The sequence below is a fragment of the Calliphora vicina genome, chromosome 2, assembly GCF_958450345.1.
Source record: "Calliphora vicina chromosome 2, idCalVici1.1, whole genome shotgun sequence".
NCBI lineage: Eukaryota > Metazoa > Arthropoda > Insecta > Diptera > Calliphoridae > Calliphora > Calliphora vicina.
Genome location: NC_088781.1, coordinates 2,215,191 through 2,236,047, shown reverse-complemented (window position 1 = coordinate 2,236,047; position 20,857 = coordinate 2,215,191).

Here is a 20,857-nt window from a genome sequence, read left to right as displayed (position 1 = left end):
ATGCCTCGTGTAGCGCGGTTATTGGTTTGATTTTCCAACAATAACTAGTTGGCGTCAATTATGCCCCCTTGGCTTGTTTAAACCGGATCACGCTAGAAACTGATGCATTTAATTTTTTAAGGAATCTCACTTCGTTGCGGCTAGGTTTTGAGTCTTTTTCGAAAATTATTTTAAATTTCAAAAAGATGTGTAAGTAAATTAAGGGAGCTTCTTAGACAACCGCCGTTAGTGAAATTTATAACCAAGAAAAGGATTACCAAAACAGATGTGTAACTGTACACCAATTTAAGTCCGACTAAGCATCTTATTTATGTGAGAGTGTGTCCATGCGTGTGTGAACACAGCTAGAATTGAATGAAGCAGAAAATCAACAACATAATTCAAATGTCAATGTGGCTGTCACCAAAAACTTATAACAAAGGAAAAACAACAGCAACTAAAGTATGTATTTGGAACTCATATGGCTCAAAAAGCCCATACAAGTGACCAGTTCTCATTATCTAAAATTTAGAAGAAGAAAAAAAGAGAAGGGAAACAAAAACAATCTGTTTTCCAAAGATACAAGATACTTTTGTGCTAAATGAGCTTGTCAGACTGTCCGGACAGAGTGAAATAAACTAAACTAAAGCGTCAAAGTAATTCACACTTTTGTTACGGCCAGTTAGTTTGCAGAACAAAAATCATCAAACGGATATTGATGACAAATTTTAAACTACAATATAACCAGACAAAATAAAGTAGTTGGACTTGCCATCTAGTACTCGTTTGTTCAATAGTTCAATAACAATAATAAAATTGTTGTTCACATCTGTGACGATTTCAACACTTTGATAAACAAAAAAAAAAGTTACACAAGCTACAAAAACACTTTGGGGCACACACAACATCAACAACAGCCGAAAAAGCAAAGAGTTGTATGTATTGAGTTAATGAAATTGATTGACTTTGCAACATCAATGTAAAGTTGGAAAAAGGGTTTGGCCGTGCACAACTGTGCACACTATTCAGATTATTGGGGGGCGTTTACACTTACTACATAAAATAAAATACAATATATTAATGTTAAACGGACCCCGGGTTTTTGCCTGACAACGACAACGACGCCGGTCGACAATGATGTTGATGCTTCCAAAGAAGTTTAGTTTATTATGTTGTTCGCATCATTAGCCATAAAATGTACACACTGCATGCATACTACACTACTGTGTCAGTTACTGTCATTTATTGTCGATTGTTTATTGTATTCAATATGTTTAAATTTCGTTTTTTATTTATTTTATATTTTTTTCTCTTTAGTCAGACGCACCTTTACCATTGTTGATAATCGGGCGTTCAGTCAGCCAAACAGAGTTCCCAAAGAAACGTCATCATCACCAGTGTAATTTATTTGGCTAAAGGTCAGCCAACATCATACGAGTGTGGAAAAAGTATATTTTGGCGCGCTGTCTGTCTGTCTGTCTATCTCTGTGTGTCATATATGCCGCTAATATTGTCAATTTAACATCAAACACTTTGACGCTTAATTTGTTTTTAATTTTTCTTGTTGTTGTTGTTTCTTTATTTTATTGTTTTTAACCCTTTTTTAATTAGAATTGTTGTTTGCATTGTATTTGTTGTAGTTTATGTGTTTTATTGCTTGTTGGTTTTGTTCGATAGATATTGAAAACTGTTGAACCGTTGCAAACGATCTGTAGCACCATCGTAACAAATTAAACGTGTTAATGTTAGCTGCTTAATGACGAATGAATGACATTTAATGTGCTTGTGACATATGACGTTTTGAATTTAACTGCATATTTAAGTTTATTAGATAATTGGGAGACAGACAATATTAGAAATAATATTGTCGAACAATTGTAGTTTCAGTAAGTTTAGTGGGAATATCCCAGGAATATATATAAATTTTCTAAAATTTTTTTAAAACCAAATTTAGACGAATTTAGACCTTTAAAAAAAATTTATTTATTACTACTATCTGGATTTAAATATTTAGTAAAGTTCTTATTTAAAAGTTGTGAAATTAGGATTATACGTCAAACTACGGCAAAAAAATAGTTTTGCCTGAAATCCGCAGAATGTGAATGAACAAGTTCAGGGGGTCTGTTTAGAGTGTCCAAAAAACCGGCAAATTTAAAAAACCGGTTTTCGGTTTAACCGAAAAAGTGTGTTTTTAAAAAAACCGGTTAAGCGGTTTCGGTTTTTGTGTTCAAAAAAACCGGTTAACCGTTTATATTAAATTTTTATTTAATGGAAATTTAGCATTTTTGAATTCTTTATGCAATAATTTTATGGTTTTGGATTCTTTAGATCTGTAGCATTATCGGCCATACAATCTAAGATCACTCTATTAATTGATATTTAATAATTACATTTATTTTACATTAGTTTTGTGCTTTAATTAAGTGTAAGTTCAGACTTTAGGCCTTAATTTGGAAAGATTGCTAAGATTTCCTTTCTTCGAGTATTATTTTCGATTGGCTAGATGGCTCACAGCGTCCAATTACAAAATGATTTAATCAATTTAACGTAACACTTTCAGTATTATTTCATTTTTGTTTATTCCACTGCAATTATGGCTTCATTTAAATCATTTTTCAAGGGATCATTATTGTTGGAAAGTCAAGCTTATAAATAGTTTTACTAATATGTAAAGCACGTTCTTCAGCAGTAGTTGTTGGCAGATCATATCTGGCCGCAATATACATATCATCAGCTAAATAACACTCACTATCTACAAAAAGAATGAGCAACCCAAAACAGAAACGGACGACTTCCTAACAACTTTATTTGTCTGTTTGGATTGTTCATTCGTTCGTTCGTTTGTTTGTTTATTTGACGCCACAACACTTTTTCTTAACTGTTTCAAATTACCTCCTAAAAGTTGCAAATGAACTAAAGCTTTCGTCGAGATGTGCATATAAGTTTAGTTTTGCCATCATCTTTGTGTTTTTCCTTTTTTGTGGGACTTACGTCTGCAGCAGCACACCAAAAAATGCTGTACGATTTTATTTGTGTGTCCACGGTGAATGATGCAGCAGTAACAATTCCTTAACTTGTTTATTTGCCTGCTTCTTATTGTAGCAGCCTTCATGGTGGCATGTTGTTTGCTGTTGATGTTGTAACTTGCAACACTACAACATACCAAATCATAGAGCGAGAGTAACAAAACAAGAATTTCATGCAAAATGCATTCAAGCATTCAACAACAATTTGAAACCAGACGAAATGTAGAGAAAGACACCCAGAGACACAGCCACCACTCATACGAAAAAAAAAAACAAAAAATTAAACAAAAACTCATTGAACACAAAAACTCAGTGACTTGAATAAGAATCATAAATAAACTTGACTCCTAATTTATTATTTGTGTGTGTTTGTCTGAGTATGTATGTAAGCTTCCACAGTCAGTCTCTGTCTGACTGTGTGTCGGAGCTACCACACAGCCTGGGTCTCAGCCCCAGCCAGGAGTTGTAGTGTTTGGGAATATTCATTTTCTAAACATTGCAACTCGTACAAATTAAGATCAGTAGCCAAAGCCAAAGCCAAGCCAGTACAGCACAACAAGAAGGAAACAACAGCAAAAAACATGGTCATATATCTATTTGAGTTGAGTTGATGTTGAAAGAAATTCAATTTTTCGTTTTTTTCTGTTTGGAGTGCAAAGATTCATTCAAACACTCAGGGTGGTTTTATTTTCTGTAAGACTCTATAAATAGCGACCATTGAAGCTTTACTAAAACTATGTAAATAAACGCAGAGAAAAAATATAGTTGGGCATGGTTACTGCAACCATTTCAATATTGTTACATATACTTGTTTACTGTAACCATATATATGGTTGATACAATCATGTGAATCATAAATTAACCATATTATGGTTACAACAATCATATAAATAGTTACTCTGACTATAATATTGTTAAAAAACTTCTAACAATATTGAAAGGGTTACAGTAACCATGCCCAACTATATTTTTTCTCTGCGTGTACCTACGATTAAAACTTAACTAAGGCTCTAAAAGGATCTACTATTGAAGTCTATTAAATACATAAGATTAAATATTAGTCCCTCAATTGGAGTTTCTGACGAAAATGCTTCATTTATATGTAAATGTATGAATTAAAAATGCGAAATTTACAATAGATAGGGGTATCTTTTGATACCGGATTTTGTTTTTCAATAACTTATATGTCATGTTGATGGGTACATATCTGTCATTTATTCTAACTTAGTTATTGATCATTATAGTGTAAACAACAAAGTTTCTTTTTGCTATAAAAATGTCGAATTTTGTGCCAACTTCCTTCTTAATTTTGAAAAAAAAAGTGCACTGAAAGCCCACCGATTGCTTACCAAAGCTTATGGTGAATGTTTTGCATCGATTTCAATGTGCGAGAGATGGTTTGTTCGGTTCATAAGTGGTGATCTCGACATGGAAGACAAATATCGTCCAGGCCAGCAAAAACAAATTTGAAGACCAAGAATTTTAGGCATTACTCCAAGAAGATTGTTGCCAAACTCAACAAGAACTTGCTAAATCATTGGCAGCTAATCAAGCAGCAATTTCAAAACTTCAAAAAGCTGGGATATTGGTTACCATAGGAATTGAAGCCGAGAGACCTTGATAGAGGATTTTGCATGTCCGAAATGATGTTTGAACGCTTTAAAATAAAATCATTTTTGCTCCAAATCTTTACTGGCGATGAAAAATGAATCCATTACGATAACCCAAAGCTTAAGAGATCGCATGTAAAGCCCCGCCAATTAGCCAAATCGACACCAAAGCCAAATATCCATGGCGCTTAGATAATGATCTGTATTTGGTGGTAGCAAAAGAGTTCCAACTATTATGATCTGCTGAAATCCGGCCAGAATATCACACGAATGCTTTATACAAGGTGGCGCAAAAGTAATCCTCCTATCAGAAAATGCTATAAATTTTGCAATTGGCCCTTAATGTCAGTTCTGTTTTGACATTTGTGTAGTAAACACATGCGAAATACACGTTAATAAACAATGTTACGCTACACTGCTCCAGAATGCGGAATATTGCTGACTATTTATTTGACCTTAATCACCACCAAGAGGAAGATGATTTTTCATCAAAAATAATCATGAGTGATGAGCCCATTTCCATCTTAGCGGGTACGTAAATAAGCAAAATTTACGCTTCTGGGGCACTGAAGATCCGCGTGTAACCCATGAAGAGCCATTACATCCGCTCAAAGTCACTGTATGGTGAGCTGTTTTCGCTGGAGGTGTCATCGGACCTTTTTTCTTCGAAGACGTCGCGGGCCAAACGGTTACTGTGAATGGTGTGAATGATCAACGAGTTTTTTTTGCCGCAACTTGATGAATTGGGATTGGAAAACATGTGGTTCCAACAGGACGCTGCAACGGCACACACTGCACGTGCCACAACCGATATGCTGAAGGATGCATTTCCCAGACGCCTAATCTCCCGTTTTGGCGATTTGCACCGGCCAGCAAGATCGCCTGATTTGACCGCTCCAGACTTCTTTTTGTGGGGCTTTTTGAAGTCGCGGGTTTATGTCAACAAGCCTCAGACTATTGCAGCTCTTAATGACAATATCCATCAAGAATGTGAGGACATATCGCCGGAAGTTTTGGCCAAAGTGATGGAAAATGTCATAAAGAAGGGCTCAAATGACAATCAACTGTGGCGGCGGCCATTTACATGACAGCATATTCTCGACTGTAATGTAAAAAAACATCTAAAAGACCTAATAAAAATAATCCACAAGAAGAATCAAAGTTTTTCATTATTTTTTTTAATTACAGCCAAAAAACATGGGAAGTTTACTTTTGCGCAACCTTGTAGAACACAACTGATTCGTTTGAAGTGATCATTTGCCAAATATTAAACTGTAATCTTCCATCATTTTTTATTTTCTGTTTCTTTTAAAAGCTGCTTAGACAGCTTTTCCATTACCCGGAAGTTGATGTGATGTCGTCTAGCTTGTAAAGATGAGAATAGATAATGAGTATGAAGAGTGTTAATCGATGGGGAGAATGCAGACATTTCTGCAGAGTCGATAGATGTGGGTAATTAAAAGAAGTGGCAAAGTGTTAAAAAAAATTACATGGACATATTAAATCAATTCAGCCGGTTTTATGGAAAAAGCTGTAAATATTGTAAAGTAAATAACAAATCATATTGATATTATAATAATCAGAAACTTTCAAAAATGAATCATCAACAACACTTGAAATGGGAAATATTAGTTTATAAAATAAGTCCGATATTATCATCGTTACTGCTATTTAACATCTCCTTAAGCTAAACTGTACAATTTAAATGATTCGAATTTGAAACCAACCAACAAATTTACAAATAAATCATTTGTATTGACTCATTTAACGATAAATTATTTTACTGTATTTCATCGAATTAAAAATATGTTGATGATTTGTTTTGCTGTTGTGTGTAATCTCTTCTTACAAACACGGTAAATTAATAATGAATTATACTTTGTTTGTTTATAGAATTATTAAAACAAAACGATAAAAAAAGTACAAATACAAATACAATTCCAAATTTAAATTTATTAATGCATCCGTTTCTTTAAACAGTTTATTCACCTTTTTTTTTACAAAATTCTCAGCAGGCATATTTTAACTAGACACTGCCTTTTCACATGAAATCACCTGCAGAGTCAATATTTCAACACTGCTCAACCAGTCAGTCACCACTAGCTCGACCAGCACTACCACCTCTACAAGCACCTCTACTAACCTTAGCATCAGAATCACAGTACAACCCAGCCAGCCAGGCAGTCAGTCAGCTCCGTTAGCCAGTCAACTACTCAGCTGCGATCAACTGACTTTAATTCAACTCGTCTCAGACATCATCAACATGCGCCAATTTCAGAACAGATTGTTGATTAATAGCTAATTTTAATTAATAAATGAAATGTTTACGTTGTTAAATACAACAACACCAACAAGAACAACAAAAAAAGAATGATTGATAAAAACATTACCAAGAATTTCTAGATACACAAACAAATCATAAGCAGGAGTGAGTATATCTATACCTAGTATTTAAAATGATTAACAGTTTGACTACATTGTTTTTATTCACTACTCCCAGTAGTGGATAAGTGTTGGTTCGACTATGGTCTTGGCAACCCATACGAAAATATGTATATCTTACTACCAATAAATATTAAATTTACTTTCTTACTCCTTGTGTTGTTTCTAATTCCCAATAATAGTAAGTTAAGCAGATGATATTTACAATAGACCTTGACAATAAAGATTGATGATGACGCTCTTGGCAGGATAGAAAATGCATTCCAATTTGCCAATTATCTAAAATTAATTTTCAGTAACATTCTTTGAATTATTACAGAGTAAGTATAAGAAATGAACTTGAATGATGTCTCCATACAATCATCATCCATGGTTTTGACATAAAAATTATATGTTTTAACTGTAATCATAATATGGTTGGCCTCAATCATATGGTTGCAGTTATCATTGCCCAAGTGGCAAGTTTATTTTGTGTATTTTTTTTTGCACATTTAACAAAATTTGTTATGAAATCCACTTTAAATATAAACAAGATAAAATAGTGATGCATAAACAAATACAATAAAGTGGGTATGTATTTGAATACTTGTTGTACTCGGCGAAATTTACTTTACTTTTTTTCTTTTTTAACTATATTAAAACTTTTCGTTTTTAGGGGAAATTTCCTTTTTTCCTGGATCCATGCCCGATCTAGAAAAAGACATAATACTGTGCTTTTTAGCCCTTTTTAGGCTAAATTAAAAAAAAAAAATAATTTAGCCTTTAGCCATTTTTTTACCCTTTTTTATTTTCATTTAGCCATATATATTTACTCTAATGAAAATTATATATTTACTCTAATGATCTGAAATTTTTGCTGTTGAGAATTAGTAAAATCAGTTAAAAAAATTGGCAGGGATATTATGACAAAAATTAACTAAAAATGTTGAACCAGTAAACAATTTAAGCACATACAAATTGTTGGAACCTTCCATGCATTAAAAAAATGCCATAACTAATATAGAGAAAATGGACGTTATTTGAATAAAAATTGTTAATAAATATGTTAATGTTTTACGCGCGGGTCCGGGCGTTTACAAAATCATATATTGGGTTAAAGAGAATACTTTTAACTTTATCTGGGCGATGTATTGACGTAAATATAGTACTTTAACAAATATTTTATAACACATGCCATGTAGTATACCGTTTTCAAAGACTACAATCCAATCAATTTAGAAAGAAAAATTCTCATTATCGATAATAATTTAGCTATGATCATTTTTATCTGATCAAATATAAAAAATTAACTTTTTACCAAATTTAAATTAAATATTTATGTTTACATATTTTGGCTACCTTAGTTTTGATATGTTTACAAAATTTATGTTTTTGCCAATGAAAATCAATTCTGTCCGGCGACGTGTATAATTTTTAGAATATTTTTTTTCTGCATTACATGAGAGGCATATTTGCCATATATTCACTTATCAAAATATTCTCCATCGAAGTTATCACAAAGGATTACTCTATACATAATTTGACTTTCATATACAAATATTTGCCTAGGAGCATTTTGCAGGCCAGGTGATAAATACGAGGCTTTAAAAACATCGGCATATGATATCGTGTAGACCCATATTACGTTATTTTAAAGTTAAGGATCAACATACAGGAATAAATATTCTTATTTTCTTGCATTTGAACATGCGTTATATTCATACATTTTTGTCTGTCTATTCGGCATAGCCAAATGTAACATTCTAAGTTGTTTTTTGTGTCAAATGTATGTATTTTTTTAATTAAAAATGTTTGCCCCTTTTTAGCCTTTTTTCTAAGTATTTAGCCCTTTTTGTTCACCAGGAGTTGGCAACACTGTACATATATGAAAATCGATTGATATTAGACATGATTGAGGTGCTTAGGCTGAAGCATATTATGGTTAGATACAATCATAATATGGTTTAGCTGGAATCAACTGACTATATTGTAATCAATAATATTATCATGTTGCTACTTCGCGTATGGAAGGGTGGGCAACACTATAGAGCATTATAGATGTATATATTAAATATATTTTATTTGGTAGTTATTTTATTTGCCTGCGAATGATTTTTTTATCTTATTAGTCGATGTAATGGCTGTAGGGTATCAAATGTTTGCTTGTTGGTCTATGTAGCAACTATTTACGTTTTTTTATTTAATTTTTATTAAAATTAAAATAATAAAAAATTTAAAAAAGAAACAATGACAGTTGTTTGACGTTTGCGAACAAGTTGTTTATTAATAGCTCCTCTCATACAATGTGTTTCTGTAGAAAACAAATTTTTAGCTACGGTTTCAATTAATACATCTGTTGTGTATTTTTCATTTTCATGTTTAACAGTATCACTGGCACTCAATGCGATTTTGAACAAATTAACAATTGTTTATAGGAATGTTTTAGTTTATTGACGTTCTTTAAGACAGGTTAAATAAAGTTTTCTTTTTTTCATTTAATTTTTTTTGTTAAACAGCAGCTTAAATAAACAAGTTGTAATTTTATGATATTGTGTATCCCCCCGAGGCGGGACACATGCTGCAATTAATTAGAATATCGAAAATAATAAAAAAAAAATATATAAATTAAATTGTTCGATAGTGGTTCGATTTTTATGGCAAAATATAACGAGACCTAAACATGGTCACGCATATTGTATAAATTAACGTATCTATTTGTAAGTGATATTATTTCGTTTACGTTTAATTTTTTTCTCTTCCTTTTTTTGCGTAAATAGTTTATTTATTTTGTTGCATGTGCTAGTAAATAATAAAGAGGACCTACTGGTTGGTTAATGGCCTAAAGGATGTGCTTCGTTAATAGTTGTTACGAATTTTGTTGCAAGTAGTGTTAATAATTTGGGAGATTGTTCATTTAATGATACCAGTATATACTCGTTAGTTCCTAGTATTATATGACAAAAAAATTACTATTTATACTTTCAGATTCATAGGAGTCTACACATGTTCTATATGCCAACAGAATTATTATAAAATTGTTCATTGGATGGCCGGTTAAAATAGTTTTTCAAATTTAAAAAGAATCTCTTTAGTTTAGTCCTTGAGTTCGAGGCAAAATCGCATTTTGATAACTTTTTGGTATTTGCAAACAGCTGAAATACTAGTAGAAATATGGTTCATAAAACCTTCTGACGACCCTTGAACTTAACTAACCAATCGATTTAGTTTATTTGACATGCATATATTTCATTACAACACAAATATGCATATTTTATTTTGTATTTTTGCCATGATTACCGATTTTTATTTATCAGTTTTATTTTTATTTTTGTGACAGCTGTCTTTAATCTTCATGTTGTAGCCATATATAAATAGTAGAACACACAGACGGACAGATAGACCCGGTAGACTGACAAATAAACAAGATACAAGAAGCATGACAAAATCATCTTGTTTCTGTCGTGTATCATTCTCATCAGCAGAGATGGCATGTTCCGTTCCGTCCATACTAAACTCACACACATTAGAGTTACATATTGCTTTGTAACCACAAAATGTCAAATTTGACAGTTTACATTGTTAACGTTGACACATTACCACAAACACACTATTCACTGGGAGAGGATGAATGAACAAGCAGGCTAGCAAGCAATCAAGCGAGCGAGCTACTGGCTACTGAGTGAGTAGCAGAACTAAAAAAATTGATCTTATTTTATGCACTTAACTTCGCACCAGTTCTTAGTCTACATTTTTCACATAAGTGATCATTATAATGAGCTGTGATCACACTATAGCAGGGAAAACCAAAAGCATTGAAATACATAGGGCTATAAACATTTTAGCAGCCATATTTGTCTTTTTCTTCGTTTGCATTTTGAAACGCGTGTTATTTTGAGTATTTACAACATTTAATAACCACCTCACGCTTTTTTTTCTAAAGCCTGATGCTTAAGTATTGTCACTACATTACACTGATCGGTGATCACACCAATCATACTCATACTGATGCTGATCTAATGTGTTTTTTTTATTTTTTATTTTTCTCATTATTTTGGGTGTAAGCACAACAAATTTCATTGACACGATCTGTTGTAGTGGCAAAATAACTACGAGTACATGATGATGATGTTGATTTTAACTTTAACATGATCAAGTATTTTAAGATGACGTAGTCATAGAGTCTACCGCAAGACACTCATTTAGTTTATTTGACTGAATGATGTGCCAACCAAAAGGAAAAAATATCAACAATCACACACATTTTAAAAAAATTTTAAATTTTTGCTTATTCCGAGTGCAATACAAGATTTCAAGACAGATTTTTAAAAGAATGAAGTCTTTGAATTAGAAAACTAATGAAATTATTTAAACTATAGAAGCCAAAATTAAGTTCAACTTTAACATTTACACTTAAAACTGAAGGTATACTGAAATTTATTTTCGGAATCAGTTCAGCTGATTCTATTAAAGTCTTTAATTTTTTATAAAAAAATATGAATTATTTTGATTTTAGTTGTTGGGATTTTAGAAGGTGGCTAAAATCGAACAAGCATAGATCAGTCTTCGCCAGAGACAACCCCAGCGGATTAAAAATGATAGGTTTTTTGTGACAGCATAATAGTCAGACAAATTATGCTCACATTGTTAAAATTTTAAGAAAAAATCGTCAAAATGACTTATCAAAATCGTCAATAATTTATCGAAATGAACATAAATAACATCTATAAATTTGTGGGAGAAGTTTTCCAACATCACATTTAATACTTTATAACTCTGATATTGCCAGCAAAACAAACATTTTACTAACGAGAAGCTTTTGCATTTATGTATTTCTATACTAAATAAATATTGGCGTGCAGCAAAGTGAACGTACTAAAGAAGAATGCATTCACTCCACTCCAATCCACTCGTCTTAAGTATTTATTGTTGGCTTGTTTAATCAAAATGTGTGTGGTCGCTGTATTGCCTGCTCCTCTATAAATGATGTCGTGTGGCGTCATTCATAGACAGCCAGCAAGCAGCAGCAACATCATCATCATCGTTACCATCATAGTGCCAATGACAATCCCTAAACAGCGAGAAAAATCAAACTGGAACTTTTGTAATAGATGCTCTAAAACTGCAAGATGAAGAAGAAAATAGATGAGAGCGGGATTTGACAAGCATTTAATTATGTATTACAAACAAATATACACAATCTTGGGGAGAATGATACATTGGAAACACTTTTTAAGTTGAATGATCATGAATGATGGGTTCCCGTGTAACGACGATGTCTTGTTTAAACGTGTAACGCCAAGAAGTGAAACATACAACCAACGTACAATAAAAGAAATGACTACAATATTGTCATTGTCATGTCTTTTGATTTGGCTGACTGTGACATTTTATTTCTAAGATTCCACACTACTACTGCAAGTACTTACATACTTAATATGTTTGATTGAGTTCTGTGGTCTCGTCGTCTAAATTTTGATTTTACGGGAAGTATTTTAAAGAATTGTTAAGTTGTTGCTTGTGATCACATGTAATATTAATGATTTGTGAATGTTTCTTTCAAATTTTGTTGTGTGTGTTTTTTTTATTTCCCCCTTAAATTGAGAGATAAGTTTTTTAGTGGATGGATGTTTATAAAAAAAGTAACTAATTAGTGAAATTCATATACAAGACATAAAGACATTTATATTGTAAATATTTATACATAAAAGTAGATTGGAACTTTTTCTAGTATGATCAAAATCAATAGGTTTCTTATACAAATATTTTTTATTGAAGTTAAATATTTTTTTAAAAAAAGAAAAATATTCACTGATCTAATTCTACTTATATATCACAATCCGACATTCTTCCTGGGATGACCAATTTATTGCGTGGATGCTTTCCGGATAATGTCGAAGCTGGGTTAGGGAATGTATCAAGTAGACATTTGAATTCACTGAGTTCAAACTGAGAGCCTTGATAACTGCAAAATTGTCCACATAGATATTAACGGTCGACCACTATAGCTTAATTTCCGCTTGAAAATTCTGTTATTATGTGTTATCACAATCCGATTTCCGTCCAATACAGCCATGCTTCAGTTCACCTGACTCTTTGGGTCTTAGGACCGACTTAGCAGATGTATTTCTGATATAAATATCAAAAGTATCATCTCCAGAGTTGAGGAGTAGAGCTTATCACCCATGTGATCGCAAGTTAGTATCTTTGTATAGGGTAGAGAGGTGTATCCAGCGCATGAAGTTATCAGTATATGCAACAACCTTGGTGCCTTTATCACTGATCCTAAACAAGATTATATTTATGACAACAAACAACAAACTCTTGTCACAACCTTCCTTGTACTGCACATACCACTTTATAGCCCTGCCCTTGAGCAGGTTTCCCGACCAGCTTCTTATTCTTAGATCAACCCCTAAACCGTTTAGGGATTCGGTTGATCTAACTGTTGAAGGCACCTTCTCTATCAAAAAATGAAGCCATCGCATATTGTTTCTTGTGGGTAGTACATCCTCGATAGTAACAACACTGTCATCTAAGGCTGTTTCAATTGACTTTCCTTTCAAGTAAGCGAGTTGCTTATACATAAAGTTACTCGGTGACAGACTGATTAGTCTACCCTTTCCAGTTTTGTGGTTTATTATTTCCGCTTTGGGAATAAATACCACTGTAACTTTCCTCCATAATTTAAGAACATACCTTGATTCGATATTGAATGATGACTGACATTGAATGTTGTACCAATATCGTGCCTAGATGCAACGGGGTAACTGGATCGAGATCGTAATTTTAAAAACGTTTCGAAGAAAATGTCAAAAAAATTTACCTTCTGTCATTAAGATATCACAGACAAACGTGTTCTGGTATAATAAAGGTCCGTCTTATTCATCTGAATCGGAAAGATATATCCAGGGTTAGAAAGATGTTAATCAAGATTCTTATATTAGAATTGAAGACGGGCACTTGCCATTTAACTTTGGTTTCCTTCATATTCCCGCTTGATAATTTGTCAAAGCTACTACAAATACAATGTACTAAGCGAATAAATTGATTAACCTCCTTTTTCACAAAAAAATCTACCCATTTGTATAAAATCCTTCAATTTAATTTACTGTTTTAGTAAAACAACAAAAAATAATCAAATTTGTAATTGAATTCAAAATTGCAATAAATTAAATTTCAAACAAATAACAGTCTACTGCACAGCGCACAAATTGGTCAATTTGCGAAAAAAAATCACACGTAATAAAAACGACAGATTGAAAAAATAAATAAAAAATAGGTCTATAACAAACTCAAGGAAAGAGAGTTTGCTTTTATTTAAAAAAAAAAAAAATCATTGTTGACTTTTTAAACACTTTTTGTCACGAACTCATCAACAAATGCAAAATGAACACAATGACTAAATAAATAATGATGCGGCCAATACAAAAAAACTTCATTGAAATAGAAAACTGATACATTGGAAGGGCCAATAAACTAAACTCACTTTAGTTTAAATCAACACACAAAATTATGTGGGGTCTATTAAATAAAAAAAAAATAATAAAAATAGACGAACGAGAACTCTACTGAATTTACGATGAGGACTGTTGTTTCGATACGTTAAAAATGAGTGGACAGACAGACAGATGATTGACGTTGGGTTGGTGACAAATTGCACATAATGACATTAAATTGAAAATGATTGTGCAACAATATTAGAACTTATAAAAAAACTTCTAAGGAAATCATGCCATATCAATTTAATATAAAAGTATATATGTACATATGTATGAACAACTACCGATACGATACATAGTAAAACGAATGATGGAATTGTTTTTGGAGGAGTTCATGACTTCAGCAACAAATAGGAGATTGAAAAATTAACATTTAAAGCAATATAATGTTTTAATACACTATTTCCAAAGTTATTTAGTAAACAAAAACATTTCATATCTATTAAGAAACAATGGATTTTATGGATTAGATTTTGAAAATTCTCTACATTCAAAACTATTGTTAATGGACTGAACTGACAGCTCTCTAAATAATCAGTGCAAATACGATTGAATAGAATGATTTTGGAAATGGTGTAGTTGTTAGTTATGCGCTTAAAAATGCAAATAATGTGCAAAGACAAACAATTTTAAATAAAATATTTGTTAATGTTATGTGTTGTAGAAATGTGGCTTGTTTATGCTCCACACATCTACTATGTATTTACTTTTGAAAGGTTTAATTGAAATTAATGACAATCAACGAAGCGTTAATATTAAACTTTTTTCTCCAATATTAAACAAACGATTATAATAAATTATTTACAGGCAGTTTAAAGCAAAGTTTAAAACATGTTTAAACTAAGTAACGAAAAATCAGCTAAATTTTGTAATACATTCATACAAATCAAGAGTTATAGACAGAAATGCCAGAAAGCATTAAACAAATTGTTTACCAGAAGTAAACAAAAAAAAAAAACGTAGCTGATTGAATAAGTGTTTGTGGTCGACCCATTAGCAATACATTTTGAAAGCTAATTTTCAACGGTAGCTGCTGCTTTGGTAGAAACAAAAAAATTGATTTCAATACTCAATGGGGTGCTTTTTTCGAAAAAATAAATAAAAATAAATTGAAAATTGTATATTTATTTTATATTTTAATTTTATCTGAAATGTGATTGTTATCGCTTTTAAATGAATATTGTATACTTGTAGTTTTGTTGAAAATTTATTGAATTTTTATGATTTCTTTCCAAGTAGTTTTTCATATTTTTTGTGGAAGTAAAAACTACTTAGAAAATGGCAATTCACTTTGCTTAATGTTCACATTAAGATGTACAAATACAAATACTCTACGACCTAAGACATTCAATAGTTTTATCTATTGATTTTCGTAATTTTCTTTTAATTTTATGGCGATTTAAATATAATATTGAAAGATTTTATGTTTAAGAGCAAGTGTGTTTTTGAAAGAAATTTTACCACATGGCTGTATATTTGCTTAAGGAATTTATTAATTGTGTTTTTCTTTCAATTTTAGGATTTTAATTTTATTTCAAAATTATGGCATTTTGGAAACAACATTTCTAATAACATAACACCACAGCTTTTTCTACTACATTGTATGCAATAAAATTGCTACTTGTTTAATAAAGATCAAGAGTTAAATTAAGACTATGTGATGAATGTAACCGTAATGCTGACGGCTTAAAGTAACACTTTAGTGTGATTATAGAACATTAAAAATGTGTAACTCGAATTTGGCAAAAAAAAATCCAAACAAATAATTTTTTAGCGGTTGAATGTTGATTTTATATAAAATAATAAAATATAAAAACAATAGTGTGTGCTATTTTTAAAAAAATAAAATATTTTTCAATTAAATTGCTTTTAAAAATCAAGCAGAAGTCAAGTAAAAACGTAATGAAATTCTGTTTTTTAACAGATTCAGACGTAACAGTTACTTAACATTTTATCACTATAAATTCTCTGACTACTTCACACACAACAGAAACGATCAGCTGTTCCGTTAAGGATACATTACGGTCGGCTAACCCAGCCGAATTGGTTGCTAATTGAATGATTCATTTTGTGTAAATCTATCAACATGCTTTGAACTCGAGGTTTTCGAAAGATCTTAATATTCTGAACATTTGTTTAATTTTATATTTATGGTAAGAAAAAAACACTGGTAATACATAGTTGAAAAGTTTAAAAAGAAATCAAAAATTGTGATATTATTTGAAAAATCTCTACATATTTATATTAATAGAATAGTGAAAATATATATTCTTGGAAAGACCTCATTCTTACCATTTTAAAGCCTTTTAAAAAATTAAAATCGGTTATATAATGACTGAGTTAAGAATACATAAATTTGCGGCTCCAAAATAAATATACTTTTGCATTTATCTCGGAAATTTGAGGATGTTTTGGAATACACTCAGCCAGAACTACAACCTGCACTAGGTCATTCGCCAATTTATCGAAAAAAATTGTTTTGTACCACAGTGTTATCATTGCACATTAAGAAATAGTAAAATTTAAAAATTACAATGCAAACTATAAATTATACTAAGAAAACAAAATAATGACAAAAAGAAAATATGCAGTTATGAGTTAAATATGCAAAAATATGCTATGAAAAGCAAAATATGCTAAAATAAGCTGTAAACAACAAAATATGCACTAACAAATCTATGCCAGAAGGCCCATGGTAAATTTGTTTGTGATGTCTGATTAAATTCATGATATATACAATATATTTTCTAACACAATGTAAATGATAATTTGAAAATGAGTTTATTGCAGCAATTTTTGTTGTTGTTGTTCTAAAACAATTTAAAACTGCATTAAAACTATTATTAACGTTATTCAAGTTGATTAGTTGGTGGCTTAACAAATTGCATACTAATTATCGATTTTATTTTACAAACAACAATTAATATTGGAAAACGTTTACTTACATGTTTGCAAACAAAAATAATTAAAATAAATTGAACAGATAAAAGTGAATTTGCTTAATTTAATACTGGTTTTAAAATAGGTATATTGAAAATATAAAGCTACATACATATGTATAAAATATTTATATAAATGAACAACTAAAACGCCTTCTTTCATGAAATTTGATTAGAAATCAAAACGAAACCAAAATCAATTCCATATTAATTGCTTGTATGGAGTCACATTTCCTTTCCTGTTTGGATTAAAGTCTTGTCAACCCGACATTCAGTCAGTCAGTCAGTCACTCAGTTTGCAACAAATTTAGTTCTATTTTGCATCGGTGCGTTTGAATTTGTATCTGAATGTGAGTGTGTTTGTGTGTGCGAATACGTGTTATTTATTGTTAGAACTTGATTAACTGTGAACTGCAATTAAACTTAATCTTTTAACACGATCTGTATTTAAAATTATTATTTAGCTGTGTTTTATTTTCAAAAAAAAAAACAAAATTCATAAAAACTTGTTGCTATTTTTTTGTTGTTGTATGCATAAATTATAAAATTTATTTAATTTTAATGTTAATTTCATAAATGTTTTAATTATAACATTTTGTTGATTTTAATCAATAATACGAATAGACGACTGACTGATAAAGTTGGCAAGATTGAAATTGCTAAATGTTGTGGCATTGAATGATTTATAATTATTATTTATTGTTTGAAACAAATTGCTGGTAATATTTAGTGGTGTTATTGTAATTGAAGAAAATGTTGTAAATTATAGTTTTAAAGATTTTGAAATTAATTGTTTAATTGTATGAGGTCATGGCGGAAATTGTTATGACAAGTCTTTTTAATAGTGTAACATATTAAAATATAGAACGGATTAAACAATACAGTTGTTATAACTTGAAATTTAGTCATCAATTATATTTAAATTTCGAATTTGGAAAAAATTAATACTTCACTTACATATTACAACATTGTCAATGTAAAAACTGTGTAAGCAAATCAACAATAATTTCATACGTTAAATATGTATGTATTTTGTTAGGAAACTTATTTAAATTGTGACAAAACAAAAATTAAGTCGTAAAAATTAGTTTATATCATAAACAGTAATTACTTAAAGTATTAACAATAATAAACAAACTTTTGTTATTTGTGTGTTTGTTTTGGTCACAAAAAAAAGCATAATTTTATGGTTTATTAACATAAAAATTAAAATTAACAAAATCACAACAAGATTTTTAACAAATTTTTACCAAAACCTCAGAGAAAAAATATGTATAATAAAAATATGAAAAATATAAATAAATTTGGATAAAATCTATAAAAATCATAAAGAGAAAAATCACACAATAAAACCCAAACACAAATAAAAGTAGAGACATAAATTTTAATCCTTGAACTATTGGAAAAGACAATAAAAACTGTCATAATAATCATCAGATCAGAGAAACAAATAAAACGAGCAACCAAAACAAAAGATAAAAATTATTACTATTTTTTTTTCGTCTTCTTCGCTTCATCTTTTCTTTTTGTTGAAAAAGAAACATACAAACAAATCATAAAAAAACTTTTCATAATAAAAACAATCTTATAAATGAATGAAGAGTTGAATGACTAAAATGCGTAGGAAAAACGAAAACAGAAAAAGTAAAACAAGTAAAAAAAGTTATGTTGGGTTTAAACCGACTATAACATGATTTACAGCAAAGTATACTTTGAGTTGTTTAATACAAACTTCATAACGATTTGATCATTTTTAGGGGAATTATGGATTCAATATATTGTAACTCTGCAGGGAATTTCAGACAATTGCTCGAAACGCACTTGTCGGATGAATTGTGATGGTAAATTAATGTTAAAATGTAACAAAAAATCGTTTAGCGCTTTCTGGTCCAAGTTTAGAAAATAACAATATATCCTATGGATGGATGCTTCCATAGAAAAACCTATCGATATCCAAACATTTCAAAACGAATTGATTGAAAAATATGAGAACTAGATATGTAAATTATCCAGGATCCAGGAGACTGTCAAACTTTTGCAGAATTCTTTTTTATAAAAAGTAGCTGATTTCTCAAAAGTCTTCAGGCGGTACAAACACCAGCTATTCAGAACCTTGACATTTAGTTTGCTGTAGGGTATTAAGCATCAAGTCAGATTGGCTGTTATAACATATCGACCAAACCAGAGACCATCACACTAGACTTGCTGACTCTTTTAACAAGATTCTTTGTAATTTTTTTTAGTTTTCTGTTGTGTGTAATTTTAAATACTCTTTACCATATGTGACTATCTGTGAGTGAGTGTGTGTGTCTCTCTATTTATGTCTTGTGGCGATGCAACAGCAACAAATAATAATCTATATCCGATTTCCTCTAAAATCACAACAGCAGAACAGAATGAAATGAAAAGAATAAGAAAAAAAGTCACACCTTCATACAATTTATATTTGATTTTTGAAAAACAAAACCGAAATAATCATAATGGTTAAATATTATTTATGTTTTTTGATTTCATTCTGAATAGAGTGTCATTTTACCTTCGTTTTATTTGTCCCTCTTTTGCCCCCTGCTCTGTAGCTCTTAAAATCTACATGAGGCTAGTGTATTTTGTAAAGGGAAATTAATACTTGATGAGCTGATAGTGTTGATGATCAATAAGTTTGTTTTGTTTGTTTGTTTGTTTGTTTGTTTGTTTGTTGGGGTAAAATGAATAAAACAAAAATTGTCTATTAATTCCAAAAATGAAAAATAAGACAATCGTTGAAAGCCCTAAACGGATAGAAAAGAAACCTCTTTTTATTTAGCCAGCTAGAAAAAATGTTGAAGTATTAACAAATTAGACCGCCTTGGTAGAAAAGTTTTTGTTTTTCATTTCTGGTAACACAGACAGTTTGTCAACTTTGTCTTTGCTGTTGTAGTTTTGTAATTTCCACAGCAGACTTCATGGTGTTTTCTTTATGATGATGCCTGTTGGTTTTTTTCTCAATCCAATTGTATATTTTTTTGTTTTGTTTGGTTTTTGCTTTTAAAAATTTCTTGGGAGTACCAATAATATGGATAAAATATTCATATGAGTCTGGTCACAGATATGCGTGTTGAAAAATGTGATGTTTAATAATGGCCATTAAATGTTGGAAATTATCAGACACCTTGACTATAAGTCGTAAACCTCACACTGCATGAGATGCAGCCAACAGTGGGTTAGAACATTTCAAATCATAAAAAAAAGAAATTCTTTTTAAAAAAAGTTTAGAAATATTTATTAAACAGAATTATTAAATTAAAATTCTTCCTTAATTGGAATGCCAGATAATAATTTTCAAAATTCTTTTTCAGTATTTAACCTTTTTTAGCCACTGTTCTCTTATTGTTATTGTTGCTGTT